This window comes from Miniopterus schreibersii (assembly GCF_964146895.1).
Source record: "Miniopterus schreibersii genome assembly, chromosome: X".
Lineage (NCBI taxonomy): Eukaryota > Metazoa > Chordata > Mammalia > Chiroptera > Miniopteridae > Miniopterus > Miniopterus schreibersii.
The window spans coordinates 20,963,316-20,980,783 of record NC_138104.1 but is presented as its reverse complement, the minus strand read 5'-3'; the positions used below and the strand labels follow the sequence as shown (position 1 = coordinate 20,980,783).

Below are 17,468 nucleotides of genomic sequence, written 5' to 3'. Positions count from 1 at the left end.
TAAATAAGAGGTGAAAACAGCTTGGCTTGCACCAGATAGAAATGATCCCTGCTCGATGTAAATCATTTTCTGTGATCTCATAAAACTCTGAAACATTTTTTTTTTAAGGAATCCTTTTTGTGTTGTCCATTTTGGATGCTTCCTGGCTTAGTAAGAGAAGGGCTTGGTATAATTGTTATTGACAAAGTTTCTCTTTCAGCCATCCAGGAATTGTCTTTTGAGATTTTGTTGTTTCTGTTGTTGGGTAAGAGGAACTTAAAGGGAAAACTCTCTTTCATTTGAAGTGTGTCTCTGACAGCATTTAGGAATTGAAAAAATAAAAAGGTCATCCTTCTGGAAAGGGCATAATTATAATATACCCCACCACCACTAATTCTTCTTAAGGAAGTAATATGAATTGAGTGAAACTGGTATCAGTAGTAAAACAACTCAAGATTCAAATTCTAAGCATGCCATGGTTATACAGGGTAACCTAAATAACTGATTCCTCTTTTCTTGTCTTCTGTTCCCCTACCTAAAAAATAGTATAGGTGACCTCCCGTTTTGTCTCTCCCTCTGCACAGTATAATAGTACAAACAAACTCATTACAGGCTCAAAAAATCTTTGGAAAGATTTTTTTGTACACCTTATGTACTGCAATTTAATATTAATACTCAATAATGAAACTTTCACTTTAAGGATCTTAAATAGTGTTGGATAATGGACATAATGTCACACATAAAGTTACAATAAAGGTTAACCTACCCCGCCCTTGGGTTCCTAGATGACAGCTCTGGAATCCTGGTTACAAGGCCCTGATTTCTATATTAAATAGCCCCCAGTCTCTCTGGAAACATGACCTCCTTTCCTTTAGCCTTACAAGGAGTGACTCAGAAGATGTGTATGGTAGATAGAGAATGTTCATCTTCTCTCCTTTCGCACTTTTTGCATGATTACTGCTACCTGGTTTCCAATTATTGTATAGAGTAGTTAACCTTCCCAAGGCTCTTTTTAAATCTCATTAATCATATTTTTTGGGAAGAGCACACCAAGGTGCTGAGCAACCTATTCTCAAGTTCCTTTCCTCCCCCCCCTCCTCCTTCCTTCCCTCCCTCCCTCCCTCCCTCCCTCCCTCCCTCCCTCCCTCCCTCCCTCCCTCCCTCCCAGTGACCCGCTGAGACTCCTGTATTTAAACTGTTAGATTGGGATTTTATATAAATCTCTTGGTGCCTGAAACTGGAAAGATGACTACCAAACTACTTTTTTTTTTCCCCTCAAAGAAATGGAAACAGGAGCCTGTATGGTTACAAGAAAATCACTTAAAAACCCCTCCTGCAAGGCAAGGAAATGCACACAGTGAGCTGCCCCAGACCCTGAAGAGTAAGTACACCACCCCCTCCCATTGCACACCCACCCCACCCTGCACACACACAGGCTCGCACGCACACACACAGGCACACATACACACCGATGGTTCATACCTATTTCTGCTTTCTTTTAGGCTTAAAGCCTTGATCAGGATAGGGAATTCTTGCTTATGAGCAGCTCCAGAATCCGCACCGGCAGATTCCCTCTCCCCTAACACTCAGGTTCAGGTTAAGCGTCGCCAAGAGTCCAACCAGTGGTCACTCTGAAATGTTCAGGAGGGGTAGGGAGGAGAAATAAAAACGTCGTTTCTATTTTGCCACCAATGGCCAACAGTTAACCAAACCAGTCCTTCCAAGGGAATGACTTGTCCTCCCAGGTGCTTGCCTTTGTATAAGTGCCAGAGTCCATTTCCACCAAGAAGAAAAGAAACCACTATCCAGGAGTAAGTTCAGGAGATCAGCAGTCTCCAGGAGATGGAAATGTCCAGGTCCAAGATGGGAAAAGCTTGCTCTGCTCTAGCCTCACAGCCCCCAAAAAGCAGCTGCTTGGATTCTGAGTTGGAAGGATGGGTGAGGACAGAAGCCATAACCACTGTCACCTTTAAGGTGCTACCTTTAAACTGCTATCAGTAGCAGGGCAGGTGAGTGAGGCTTTCATCCCAGAGGAAAAAGCAGTCATCAGAAGATAGGTACTTGGTCAAAGATAAATGCTCAGTGGAGCTCCTGATTCAACTGCTACAGCCTCAGGAGCAAACCCAAACTCCTTTTGAACCAAGTCATTATTATGTATTGCATACTGGCTAGTCCAGACATTTTCCAGCCTCATGCTAAACACTGAGGAATACAAAAGACATGCAGCATACAGTTCCTGCCCTCACAGAGCCAGGGAGTACAATCTGATCAATGGCCCAGCCATTCTTCCTGAGGCAGCAAAGGCAATCGCCCTTCTCATTCCATAGCAGCAACCCTTCTCCTTCACGAAGATGCCCCTACTTGTTTTCTCAGCACTTTCACAGCCTCGGTATCCCCCAAAAATGAAAGACTAGACTCACACAATAGAGGCTAGCTGCAAATGCCCACCAGATATGGGTCTGAGATAGTCCTCATTTCTAATTACTGTCTTGGCCCTCTGAAAAGGCCTGCAGGGCCAACCAAAATGGTTATCAGTCTGAAGAGTTTGTGTTTAGGTGACATGCACATAATCCACATTCTTATTTTCTGTCTTGGCTTAGCCATGATTCACTCTTATCACTTAAAGGAAAGGCTTTAAACTGCACCAGGGACACTGCCTGCAGAGTAAGGCATTGCAGAGGAAACACACAAGCATCTCTGTATTTCAGGAGCATGTCCAAAGCATCCAAGTTTTTAAAAAATCCACAAAACCGCACAGTGATTAATTTAACATTACTTCCTTGCAACGTTGCCAAAAATAAAATGAACAGATATAGAGTGAGCAAACATGGAAATTTGTCTTTCCATCTTGTTTTTGGCCTAATGTGTAATCACAATCAAAAGCAAAACCATCTCCAATCTGCAAGGTAATTATTTGGGGGTGTCTCCCCTAATTTCAAAGAGAGGAACAACTTCTAACTGGAATCAAAGCTGGACTGTTAACAGAGCTATGGTAAATAACCACCGTGCTTTGATTGTCCAATTCTGAACAAAACAGTTGTCTTTTTTAAAAAAAACTGAAACATGTAGAAAATAGCTCGAGGCTTTTAAACTTGAACCCCTGGAGAGAAACCACCATACAGTTCTTTGCCAGGACTATTTAGATTCTTCATGCCAATCTTGACTGGCTTGCTCCTAACGCCCAGCTCCTCACCAAAAAACTTTACTTGTCCAAAGTTTTACTCTCTTCCCTTAATTTTGTCCTCCCTCTTCCATATCCTTTCAAAACCCAAATCATTTTAAGTCAACTGGACAGATGGTCCCTCCCCATTACCCTACCCCCTGGCCTTTTTTGTTTCTGTTTAAAAGAGGAAAAGAACTCAGCCTAAGAAAAAAGCTTTGCTGATTTCTCTCCAGTTTGCTGATTGTTTCTTAAAGAACTTATGTTCACCTACAATGGTAAGAGTCACAGAAAAAGGAAAACACTACTCCATTTATTTATTAGAGAAATGAAAGGAAAATATTTTTTGTCTCATGTGCAAGAACTAAAATAGTATGAACTCTGCAACCTTTAATCTGCCCACAGCTTTAATCACCCCAACTTCCAGGGGTCTGACATCATCTTCAATCAATAAAATAACCTTGTTTCTCCTGGACAAATAGACTGTGCCTGAAGATATTTGCTAGGGGACGAAAGGATATCCATGTTCTCTCTTTAAAAATGCAATTTGAATCTATATATTCACCTTTTCTGTAATAACAACGGGTCAGCAAGGCCAAGCTAAATTCTTACTCCATTTGCAGTCATTGGCTTCTCCCAGTATACCTGGGAGGTTATGCCAAAACACATTAGTTAGAGCCCAGATGTTTCCCAGCCCAAGTCCCAGAAAATCAACATGATAAGGTGGCCAAATTCCCACCCTTCAAATAAATTTTGAAATATGCCTGTAAGATCTTCTCTTTGTCCCTTCTATCCCCTCTTCCTATTCTGCCCCTACTCCCCACTCCACCAACCAGGATGAACAATTTAAGTCTAGGAAACCTGTTTCTCTGCTAAATCTTGGTCAACTTGTTCATACAATTTTACTTCCAGCTATATGGAAATAAGCCAACTCAAAGTTTTCCATATGTCTGCATGCACGTATTTGTACATAACACACACACACACACACACGAAGAGAGAGGCAAAACAGCCCACTGAATTCTCTCATGTCCTCTCAGGTAAGTCCATATTGTGGCCTGAAGTGTCCTAGGGAACACCTTTCCCAACAGTCTTGCAAATCAGGATGCTAACTCACTTCCTCTGGAAGGTAAGAACCAATGGTCCCTTTGCAGGCTATCCCTAAACTTTCAATGGGTAATGGGCAGGCAATATAAACATCATGGTTAAGAGCCTGGGCCTAAAGTTACTCTGTCCAAGTTCAAATTCTGGATCTATGGCTTACTAATTGACCTCATACACGTCTCTTGACTTCCCCAAGTCTCAAATTTCATCATCTGCAAACTAAGGATAATGATGCTCATACCTCACAGAGTTTTATAAAGCTGAAGGGGGTAATCCATGTAAAGTATAAACACAGAGCCTGGGACATAGTAAAGGCTCAGTAAAAGTTAGCTATTAATATTATTATTTCAAAGTGGTTTTCTTTCTAGAAGGCTGCAGCAATTTATTTATAAAGTAGGGTTGATTTTGTGAAGCCTTTATTTGCAACTCAGTCTGTGTGCAGAGGTCCTTACATCAATGGATGTTCGAACAAGAAAGACTTTTGGGAGACCATCCAGTGGTCCAACCCTCTCTTTTTATAGATGATGATGCCAGAGCTTAAAAGGGGTCAGAGTCAGGGCCAGAACACAAGTTTTATTACTCCAAGGGGAATAGTCCTTCCACTAAAATATATTATCTAGCAAATTAGTTTACATATAGAAGAAGCTTAATAAATATTTATTAAACTGAATTGACTCTAGTTTTTAAGGACTATGAATGGGGCTTAATCCTACCACCAATTTTTCAATTCCATTGTAAATAAAATGATAATGGTGGTGGTGGGGGGGATCCAAACAGGTAAAAGGGATGTGTTTAGTTAGAAGTATAGTGGAAGGACTTTACACAATCTCTCCTCTTTAGGCCAAGATATGCAGATAGTTCAGAGAGTAACAGGAACCTCCACTGATCAATATTTCCAGGCCCCTGTTTTAGGTCTTGCCAACAACTTGGTACTTACTGTTACTTAAGTCTATTGCTAGCTTAAGAAAAGGCTTTGAGTCAGCCCCACCTCTTTCCTCCTATCTCTACCTCAATCTAGGTTAGAAATTTATTTTAAGACCTACAGTAAGACCTTGGTATTTCCAAATCTTACTGAGGATCAATGTCAGTTATCTGTTTCTGAGATGGCAACTCAAAGGTGTGGTCAATTTGGTTCCAGTTTTACTTTTCTGTACTATAAAGCAATTCAGTAGAACATATTAACAGGCAACAGAAGTGATTAACCATAAAATGTACATGAACAGTGAAATACTGGGTAACAAGAAAAATACTGTTGCCACCACCCCTCCACCGCACTCCACACACACCCATTCCAAGACAGGAATAAATAGATCACGCCATTCCAGCCCGCTTCCTCTTGCCTCAGAAAGAGTATAAGCAGTCCATAAAATCGGATTGAGAATAAACTGAGAAAAGTTTTAAAATACACCTAGAAGCTGTCTACTTTACCAATATCCCATCTTCAATGGCATACTACTTTTATTTTTACTTATTTTACAAGTAACATAAGCACAACATGCAAATATTTATAACAAAGAAAAAATCACTCATAATCCTAGCAACTCAGCCCAAACATTGTTAACATTATAGAGTATTTCCTTTAGTTTTTTCTTTGTGTATTTGCATTTTTACAAAGCAATGAAATATGAATGTACATGTAATTCTGGATCTTATATTTCACTTTATTATAAGCACTTTCTCCATGTTGTGGCAGAGACTTCATAACAAACACTGCAATGACTGTGTAATAGTCCATTAAATGAGTGTATCAAGATTCACTTACCCATTTTCCAATTATTCAGACATTTACATTGCTTTAAATTTTGTTCTAGTCTAAATAATGTTATAAAAACATCTTTGTGATTTAGCCTTTTTCAATATTTTGGATTGTTTCCTAATGAGAGAATCCCCAAAGTAAAATTAATGGGTCAAGGAACATGAATGTTTTTAGACAACCCACTAAAAAAATAAAACTAGCAAAACATCAAAGCCCATGAAATCTCTCCTTCATTTAATGAAAAGTTATCCTGCTCCCATTTTTCCACCAGGGCAGAGCAGGACTCCTGGGAAGGAAAGAAGCCAAGAGAAGCAGCGCAGTGTCCCACTGGCTTTCAAAATGGCCAAGTGGAATGTGGACTTCCTTGTGAATCTAGCTTGCATGCACTTGTGCCAAATTGCCACTCAGTCAAGAAGCTAATTAGTAAAAGCATCAGGTGGGTGAGAACAGGTTCATGGCCAGTAATGGTGTATATCATGTTTCATTTTTCGCCCTTGGAAAGATCTGACAGTCAGCTTGAAGACATTCAGTTCTAGTGACCCAACATGCTAAACTCTCAGAATTAAACTGGTTAGTTTTCAGACACCAATATTGAATATATTTGACAGGGTATTGCGCTATATAGAACTAAGTATACATAACCACTGTGCCTGTGAACCTCTATTTTCAGCCACCATTAAGGTGGCACATTTAAGGTCAGCCCTGTTTAATATTATATGGCTAAGTGGCACCTGTCTTAAATGGCCAATGTGTTATAGACAGAGGTTTATTTGCAGACTCGACCATAAAAGTGATCCAGTCCTAAGGCAGGGAAGGAAAACAGGCCAGAGATGCCTTAGCAAAAACAGACACAACAGGCATTTCTTTCCTGGGCTGCTTAGTAAGAATTCTTAGAAGAGGACAATGCTCTTCACCTTCCCCTGGAAGGTTTTTCCCTAATCTTTCTCTATCTTCACCCTGCCCCCCAAAGCTGCTCAATATTGAAAACAAATTCTCTCTCCTCACGGTTTCTTCTGAACTTTATACACATCTCTATTAGAGCACTTATCATGCCATATTTTCCACAAACATTTATTAAGCACATAACTATAGCCAGACACTGTGAAGGTCCTAGGGTGCATAAGAAAAGATAAATAAAAACACAGAGTCCAGTCCTCAAGGAGCTCCCAGTCAAGCAGTAGATAAAATCCAACAGGAAACCAGAGGTGTGAGCAGATAGCTCTGGCAACACAGAGGAGCCTGCAAAAACCTCTGAGCTACCTGAGCAAAGCTTCCTAGAGGAAGAGACCTATGAGCTGAGTAGGAGACATGGAATCTGATAACAGACTTCACCTTGGAGAAGTTGGAAAGGGAGGAGTCAAAGATAAGCTGAGGTATAGCTTTGGGAACCATTAGCATATGGATAACTGCTAAGGTCCAAAAGTGGGATGGAGTGTACAGAGTAGGAGCAGACTGGAACCAAAGGTGAAACTAGGTTGGGCCCCTGAAAAAAGTGGGCAAGGGTCAGGTACTTTGCAAATGTGAGCGTGGTGCAAGAGAAATTCCTTTATTTACCTATGGCTCTCCACACCACCACCCCCTTCCCCTTATATCTTCAGTCTAGACTTTGGAACACACTGCCCCAGGAATGGAAGTCCCCAGTTGCAATGCAGAGAGGAAAAAAGAAGTTAATTCTAGTCCTTTAAGCTTCTAAGTACCCAGGCAGAAATCACTTAATAGGTTGAACCAGAATGGAGGTGGCTAGACTGCAAGTTTTTAGAGCGCACTGGCTGAGTGCAAGCTTTTCTTCTGTGTCATTCCTAACACCTAAAACATTCATTGGTACATAAAATATACTTGCTAATTGCATACAGAGTAAATAACAACTTCCCAAAGACTTTGCTAGAGGCAACAGAAAGAGAAGAAAAGGAATGAAAGACAAAATAGCAATAACAATCATACTATTACCTTTCGTTCTCAGCCTTTCTTCTAAGGGGACAAAAGCTCTTTCACTTCTGTTATCTTATTTGTCCTTCTCAGCAGCTCTGTGAGGACATAAAGGCAGATGTGATTAATTCTATTTTACAACTGCAGCAGCTTAAGTCCAGGACAGATGGCTAATGATAACTAATTTAACCAAGGTTTCACTGTGGCCCACTGGTGGGGCCAGGGTAAGAACCCAGGTCTTGTGACTTCCTACCCTGTGCTAGGTTATTAGACACGAACCTCTACAGAACTGACTCTTCAGTTTTTAAGAGGACAGTTCACAAGAAAAATTCATTAAGAAAGCAGATTCCCTAGGGGCTCCAAGCACATTCCCTCTTGAGCAAGGTAGTGCACTGTACCTACAAGAAAATATCTAAGACATTTCCTGTACCAATACTGGAACAGCTAAATATAATTTGCAGTGGCGCTCCACTAACATAATTGGGAGCTCCTTGCTTTGCTGGACCCCTTTTGAAGGGAGCCCCATCTGCCTTCAGTCTGGTTTTTGCGTCTGAGTGGGGCTCAGGTGCCGACTACAGGTGTGGCATCCAGCAGGTGCAGGGACAGGAGCCAGCGTTTCATATCTTCATACCAAAGGGCCTGAGTCACTCCCCAGAATCAGCCCCTCCTCCTCCTGCTGACTTGCAAGTCCCAAGAACCGGTCCTGACTGAGTTGCCATTGCGAAACTAAATCTCGACCATGTCTTCCCAGGAAGGACGAGGGTGAAATCAGTTAAACTACAAATCATATAACCCAGCCAACTTGCCCACTCTCCAAAACTTTAGTGCAGGCATATGCTGCAGGTATAGAGTCAGGGAGTACAGGGTGGGGCAAAAGTAGGTTTCCAGTTATGAGCACACAAATCAGAGTTTATTCTTGTATTATTATTTATTAATTATTGTATTATTTTCCATACTCACAACCATAAACCTACTTTTTCCCACCCCTGTATATGTACAGAATGACTCTCCCCTACTCGTTATGGGGGAAAGGAGCACCACGTTACATATTTAGCTACTGAGCACTTACTCTATTTCAAATGGCCCTGAAACCTCAGGAACAAGTATTCATTCTCTTAAAAAAGTCATAGTACAGAAGAAAGAACCTGCTAGGAATCCTGCACTCCAGTTCCTATCATAAACACTCTCTTTCAGGCTGCCAAGGGAGAGCTGCTAGCCTAGTCACAAAACGTACAGGTCAGAAAAATCATCAAATCGCCCTAATGGAAGACTAACTGAGAGCCTGAGGCAGAAAGAATGTTCTTGGGAGCAAAGAGGGTCATCAAAATTTTCCTAGCTCCAAGATTTGTTTGCTTTTAAAAAACAACAACAATCTGCCTCTCCCAAACACACACGCACACGCACACACACACACACACACCCCAAAGAGAAACTAATTGTAGAAGAAGAAAAAAACCCAAAAACATTACCTTAATAAAATGGTTTATTGTCATTTGTCATATTTCTCCAATTCATATAGGAAACTCAAATTAATAAGCATTTGTCTACAGCCTGTGATCCAGAAAGTAAAACTGGCTACTAAACTAAAATGTGATCACTGTATATAAACAGAGTGAAATGACTATCTGAACTGCAAACCTAAATGTAATAAGGAAAAAGTTAGATTTCTTCAATATACGCAGTCTAAATAATTTTCCCCATCTGTGATTTTTATCTTAGTTTCCTATCACATGAAAAAAAATGTCATTACTTCAATGCAAATCCAGGCCCCTTGAAAACTACCCAAATGATTAAGTAATATACTAATTAGCTTCCTAATGGGGAAGGTTTTAATTGAACTATTCTATAATCATCAAAGTTTCCAGGGCAACTTCATAAAAGGATGTCAAACCTGGCCCCTATTTTTATCCCATAAAAATAAGTCTCAATGCACAGAAACACAGAAAGCTTATTCCTCTTCAATGCTGTTAACACTCAGGCCACTAAATTTTCTGATGTCAGCAATCCCCTTCCCACAAATATTCCAAGTATGCACCACCGTCATTCTCCTTTCAATTATGTGGTTTCTCTGCTTCTTTACTTATTGAGTCCAGGCCTCTCAGATAATGAGAAGCATGTGCAGGGAAAATATGCTCTTAAAAAACACATACATCAGTTTCATCTGCATCACAGAGGGAGGGGAGATCATTTGTCCATATCAGAAGGATCAAAATGTAAAGTTTGCAATGGGTTATAGAAAGGAAAAAAAAGATCTGCACCAGTGCCTAAAGTTGGGGGGCAGTTACTGTTATCTGAAGCAACACCAATAAGAATAAGAGAAACCCCCCCAAAACACACCCTTTCCAGCTTGGCCACATTTATATTTAATGTTATCTTAATGTTGCTTTTGGGGGTATTTAAGTCCTGACATACACATGGAAATGAGCCATGAATTGTACAGCAAGCATAAATATTCCATCATTAATAAAAACCAGCTGTGTATAAAACACTATGATGGCTGGGTTTCAGTTACTGGCTATCATCAGTATGTGTCACAAGCAAATATTACTCAAAACTTTCTCCTTTAAAACACACACACACACACACACACACACACACACAGAAATTTGCTTTACTCTTTTTAATCTTCTGGAAGAGGTCAGAAGAACTCACTAAACTCTATGGCACATTCCAACTAATGTCTCTTTTTGAAGCTATTCTCACCATCCTGGGAGATGCTAGAGTCCTCTTACTAGGACTTCAACTTACCGCACAGAATGTTTAATTATTTTAAGAACCAAGAGGGTCAATAATACAAACGATGGTACAATCAATTATCGTCAATAAGGCAATGAAGCAAAAGGCACTATAAGAGAGCAAAGCTTATTAAAAGTCAACACCTGCTTAGGACCCTATAATAAGCCTGCTCTGCCATCATGCAAACACCTTTCATCCAATGACCTCAAAGCCTGTGCCCAATACGAAGCATGCCTAAACACCTCTGTGAAGTATTAATATCCTTGCTTCCCAGAAGGGTAACTGAAGCTCAGAGCAGCTAATTTATTTACCCTTGGTCACATGGCAAGTCAGAGAGGACAGAGCAGAGACACCCAGATCCTAACTTCAAGTCACACAGCTTAATGATATTTCATGGAGTGAGGGGCAATAGTGAAAGGGACTTTACAAATGTGAAGGACAGTTGATAGAGTTAAAAAAGATGTTCAAAAATTACCTTAGGAGATCTAGCATATAAATATATCCATCTGCATTTTCCCCATGAACACATATCATTAAAAAATGTCCCTGTACTGAACTTGGTACTAAGTACTAAAAACTTATATTTCACCTTCCTATTCCAGTTAAAGAAACTTAATCTAATTTATGATGAGCCACTGGTTTTCAGGAATGAATCCATCCAAAATTTAAGATCATATGTATATTATAACTTTGCTATCAAAAAAAAAAAATGAAAGTCCTAGGTGGTTTGGCTCAGTGGTTAGGGTGTCGGCCTGCTGACCGAAGGGTCCCGGGTTCAATTCTGGCCAAGGGCACGTACATTGGTTGCAGGATCAATCCCCAGCCCCAGTCAGGACGCATGCAGGAGGCAACCAATTGATGTGTTTCTCTCACATTGATGTTTCTGTCTCTCTCTCTCTCTCCCTTCCACTCTCTCTGAAAAGCAATGGAAAAAATATCCTCAGGTGAGGATTAAAAAAAAAAAAAAGAAAGAAAGAAAGTTAAAGGACCCTGCACCTGAACTTTCACTATATGGTGAAGGTCTCAAACGCAGGTTATCTTGCTAGAACTTACATATCTTATATTTCATTGTCTAAAATCCTTAGTTTCCTTACTTAAATGTCTAATTTAAACATATTCATTTCAAAGCTATAAAATAGCTTTGTGCTTTCTTGCTTTTCCTTTCTCACTTGGGAGATTCCATAGTCTACCCAAATTTGTACCCTCATGATGGGATATCATGATACAGTGATCTGAGGATTAATGCTAGTGATTTAGATAAAGCAAACGGTGAACCATTTTCTTTTTGCTTAAAATGAATGATGGAGGGTTAACAGGAGGTCAAGGGAGTAGAATTAATAGCCTTGCTAGGTACCTGAACACCCCTAAATCACACCTAGTCACTCCTGGCATTCAAGAAACAAATGGATGTGATTCTACATGTAAATTCAGTCAAGTTCTGACTTCATTCCTCCACACAGATTTACAAAGGTAAGTCTTAGGTGGGCACTTATTTAAAAGCAACAGTGGGCATTTCTATGACTCTATGAAAATTCAAGTAAGTTGAGAAACAAGGACTGAAAGGAATTAGATAAAATGAAAAGTAGGTGATCTGTTAGGATGATGAGATTCTTGACAAAGTTTGGGGCAGGATCTTAGCTTTTTAATTAGGTATGTTGTTAAAATACAAAACAGAAGGCATTTATATTGATATATCCTTACAGGCTTTTAAAAATTATGCAGATGTGCCCAGCTGGCATGGCTCAGCAGTTGAACGTCGACCTAAGATCCAGGAGATCACAGTTCGATTCCTGATCAGGGCACATGCCCGGGTTGCAGGCTTTATCCCCAGTTGGGGGCGTGCAGGAGGCAGCCGATCAGTAACTCTCTCATCATTGAAGTTTTCTATCTCTCTTTCCCTCTCCCTTCCTCTCTCTCTGAAATCAATAAAAATCTATTTAAAAAATTGTCCAGATGACTACATGATTGTATTTCTAACAACTGCTGCACCCCATTCTACTAGGGATCATTCATACTCACACCAGAAACCAAGACCTAGGAAGAGAACCATAAACTTCTGAGAACAGGCCCTCAGTACATTCTGTCCTACCCTCAAAAAGGGGAAAACTTATCAAGGGTAGTAAACTGAGTTAGAGGTGGGCCAAGAGCCCAGATCCTTCTCACCAATAGGCTCACTAGGAAAGCTTCGTATATTTAAGTTGCTGTTATTTACCTGAAGCAATTTTCTGTGTCTTTGAGGTATTTGAATATAATAGCTGGAATTAAAATATTTCACCTATATGGTGTAGAGAGTCCCATCCTTACAATTATCAAAATCTGTGAAGTCTGATCCACAAAGTCATACTAGCTCCCTTCTACAAGTGGTTGTATGCTAGGGCTAAATGTGGCCAGCATTATTATAAGCCAAAATGATTTAGACAATTAACTCCATCTTATACAACAAAAAGACTTCAAAGGCCAACTAATGGCCTCACTTAATTCAAACAATAATCATTACAACAAAATTCTAATGTCTTTCTGCAATAAATATGTTTCTGAGAAGGCTCAGTTATAGTGAATTTTTATATATTAAGTAATAGCTCAAAGGCTCTAATTAGGAAAGCTAGCTCTTTCAAAGAACTCTGTAGTGGATTCTTTTATAAAGCTAATTACCTCCCATTTTTCTTTTTTTTTTTTCTTTTTTTAGACCAAATTTTATGAGTGGAAGAAGCGACTTCCCTCCTTTCTCTGGGTTAAAAGGCATACAAAGCCCACCACGGAGGAGAGTAATGCAGTATGGACAGCCTGTTTAATGCCCTCTTCATTCTTGGGACCAAATTCTAACCTTTGACTTGGGGGTGACACCCTAAATTTTGGACCAAAGTCTACAAAAGGTAGCAAGGAACGAAGAAGTAAGCAAGACTAAAGAAAACATGTCATAGTAAACCACCAACAAAAATTCCTGGGGACAGGAAATCAATGGAGCATTATTCTAAACAAATTGGTTTAGTCCCAAGCTAATTAACTTGTCAAGCAGATCTCCAAACCCACTGAATCCATGGGGGTAAGAGGTGATGTAATAGGAGATTTGGGAACATTTAGCCATTTACCATCCTAAAAGGCTTGACCACGAGCACACACACCTCTCTCCACCCTTTTCAGTGGTTTAAAGCTGGGCTTAATGGGTGCAAAGGACAATTTCTTCTAGACAGTACCTAAGAATAGACTGTTCTCATGCATTCCAAATACTCAGTCTCCATGGAGGAGGCTACCTGGTCACAAGCATTTCCAAAGAGGGAATATATTGTCTACTCATCCTCATTGGTAACCACCCCCCACCAACAAAACAAAACAACTTCTAACCATCCTGAGAATTCAGGGGACTTTTTAGGGGGGAAAGGAAAAGAAACCTTAAGAGGGGAGTAGAAGAGTGTGAGAAACTCCTCTTGTCTCAAAATGGGAAAAAAGCCTTAAAAAGCTGGATCAAAGGAAGAAAGGGGGATGGGGGAGAAGGGCTGCTTAATTACAAAGACACCCTTTTAAAGAAGGCGCAGGCCCTGGGAGAGCTCTTAGGAGAGGCGCACAAGCAGATGTACCCACTTAGAATTCTGGCACTCAATGGGACCTCAAGGTCATAGCATCCATCCCTCTGCTTTCTGAATAGACTGTTCTTAAGGCATTCTAGAAAGAGTCTGATTCGTTCTTTACAAAACTTCAGATAATGCAACTCCACAAAATGTCTTGGTTGTGCATTCGACTAATAAATCCTTATTCATAAACCAGAAATAAGATTTCAACTTCTAAATCCAAGAGAGTATTGAATATGACTTTTTAAAATTCCCTTCTAAAAACTTTTAAATAGGTAAAGAGATTCACAACAGTCACATAAAAGTTACTCTACATACAAGTATGGTCAGAGGTTTACTTCATATCTAGACTATGAAATTAGCAAAAGCACTTTCAATTTTACAGATCCAGGCTTTTCCAAAGAAAGAACTATCTTAAAATTAAGTATGATGTAGTGCCAGAAAGTGTCTGTAAATGACACCAGATAAACCCATACAGAATAACTGGAACCTGAGTTATCATCTGTAAATAGATGCAACTACTCTACAACCACCTGGCTATTAAAATATCCCAGGCTAGTTATAAAATGTTGTTTGGCCAGGCCAACTTTTCCCTCCCAGCTGATCTGAAACACGATAGCCTTTAAAATTGTCACCCTGTGACTGTTCCTTCTCTCCCTTCCTCCTTCCCTTTCCTCCATTAAAATCAACCAAGACAATTATTTTAAAATATGTCAAAAATTTGCTCCCAAATAAGCAATGGGTTGGAGACCTCTTACTAACAGGTCTTTGACCACCACCACTATTGTAAGTTTGCAGTGCTTGCCCAATTGGAGATAGGTAGATGGGAGATTTATCCCGCATCCAAAATGGTATCTCAAACTATTCTTAGCTACGAAATGAGGGTGCTGAAAGGTCTAACTGAGAAGGCTTCACAGAGGCTGCCCTGAGAAAAGAATATTCACAAGCCTTGTTCAAGAAGACTTAAATAACCTTAGCCCTCCATTATTGAAGATTATGGTGACTATCTTCCTCTCTGAATGGAAGAGGGTTGTATTCAAAAGTTTTAAAATGTCTCCCAAATTCCACTCTTCCTTGGGGGGAGGGGAAGGGAGAGCAAGAAGAACTAAATTAGACACTCCAAGGTGTCAGAAAATTCTTTCTAAAATGCATGCTAGACATCAGAAATGCTGTTTCTCACAAACTTTCCCTTTCCACTCTCATTTGATTGTATTTTGTCCCTTGATGCAAATTATTATTACATTATTATCAGTGGCAATTTACCAGGGATTGCTATAGCCTACAAAGGCTGTCACTTTCCATCTCACTTTTCCTTCTCTTCATTTTCATTTGTGGATAAGTCCATCTTGCTGTTGAAGCACCAACATTCAGTGACCCAGGTTTGGGACCCTCAAGACACCTATATGATCCCACAACACTAATATATATAAAGCAGATATGGGGCAACTCCTCCTCACCAACACACACACACACACACACACACACACAGAGTGTATCATTGTACATTACTCCCAGACTTTAAAACTTCAAGAATTCACGGCCCCCAGGGGATGGGAGTGTGAGCCCCCACCCCAACCCTAAGCATTTAGGAGGAATGCATCTAGCAATCTGAGATAAGCACGGACTTTCCTGCTGAGCTAAACGTAGACCTCAAGTTCCCTCAGGTCTTTAATTTCTTTTGTGCTTAATTACCTAGAGACCTACCTACAAGGACCCCAGGAGGCAAGGAAGTAAAAGTACCATCAACTTGTGGTACCCACTAGCAAGCATCTCCATAGGATGGGAAAGGAACATACATTTTTTTAACGGATTTAACTTGCTGCACATCTTGGAAAACTCATGGCCAGCTGCAAAGAAAGTAGAACACACGGGTATCCCCACACGCATGTAGATCGACTCACGCCGAGGGCACGATCAAGTTCATGCTACCATGGATCCTGTCCCAGTTCCCCGCGAAAATTAACCAGGCGTCTCCTACCCCTGAAGGCAACGAAGGCAAGGTGACGACTGTCGGCTTGTTCAAGTGGTTTCGGTCCTGGGCCAAAAGCCAGGGATGGGCAGGGGGGAAGCCCCAACTCCAACTCCCGGCTGCTCCCCTCTTCGCTGCTCCCTCCGGGTTCTCCTTGGTGGCAGTGGACAGGCAGGATACCGGGCCGGAGGGTGGAGCAGCGGATGGTCGGAGGCGAGACAGACTGGAGGTGGGGGTGGAGGGGGCGGTGAGAATTAAGAGAAGATGAAGCGAAAAGGAGAAGAAATAGAGGAATAAATCAGGAGTCTACCAGCTTGGGCAGTCAGAAATCTCCTCGGAAGGAAGGGGCGTGACTGCGAAGAAGGCAGCTCCTGGGCAAAGGATGGGAGGTAGGGGAGGGGAACGAATGGGTGGCTTTTCTTCTTGTAGTGAGCTGCTAGGACCGCCCAGGAGCGGGGTTGGGGGCGGACTAGGGAAAGGGGCGGAGTAAAGGGCGGGGCAAAAGGGGAGGGAGTCAGCCTGGACCCTGGAGCGGAGGAGGGGGGCAGAAGAGAGGCGGGGACAGAAGAGAGGCGGGGCCAGAGGGCGGGGAAGTTTCAAACAATTGAACGGCGGGGTCCAGCCCCTCAGGCCAGAGCTCCTGGCTCTCGCAGTCTTTCTCCCACTAACGTGGCACAATTCGGCTACAGTGTTCCTAAGAGTCTACGCAAGGGCTGGCTGGGAGGAAGGTAAGGGTTTTGCAAAGACCACAATAATAATTTACGGCCACAGCAGAGCGGAGTGGCGTGGGAGAGCCAGTACAGCTCCCTGCCCCACAGCAGGAGGGAGAAAAAATATATATAAATGCTGAAAAGCAGCTTCTGGCAAAGACTTCTTAAAATAATGCAGGAAGGAGCAGCCCTCCGCTCATTCGTTTTCCTTCCCTTCTTGCTTTCTATTACCAGCAGGCCCCCACCCAGGTCGCAGCTCTGCCAGACAGCCTCTTTTCTTCCTACGCTCCTCCTAGCCGCCCCCTACCTCCCCCCCTCCCAAGTCCCCATCCCCCTCCCTCCAGCTGGCCGCTCTTGAAGTGGGGGCGGCGGGGGCGGGCCTCTGTGGAGCCTCCGCCTCTGGGGAGGGCTGGGAGGGCCGACCTGGGTGGAACCGGCAGAGACGCGCAAGTCCCACCCACCATTCTTTGCAGCTACCGGTTGGTGGATCCTGGCCCAGGATTCGCTCGCGATTGGTTACTTACGCCGTCGATCCGATCCTTTTGTCCCACCCGCCCTCAAA

The 17,468-nt window shown here is 41.7% G+C and overlaps 1 protein-coding gene across 7 annotated transcripts in view; it reads right to left on the bottom strand.

The window, feature by feature from the left end:
- The window catches only part of AMOT (angiomotin), a 62,545-nt gene extending 45,931 nt beyond the window's left edge, over positions 1-16,614 (bottom strand). The window contains exons 1-4 of one of the 7 annotated variants that reach the window (XM_081125056.1): positions 16,507-16,609; positions 16,206-16,419; positions 7,947-8,023; positions 1,462-1,610 (exon numbers count right to left, since the gene is read on the bottom strand). The gene's annotated coding sequence lies outside the window, so the exon portion shown is untranslated. The other 6 variants (XM_081125055.1, XM_081125058.1, XM_081125057.1 and 3 more) reach the window with 6 other exon arrangements.
- Between the last annotated feature and the right edge of the window lie 854 nt (positions 16,615-17,468).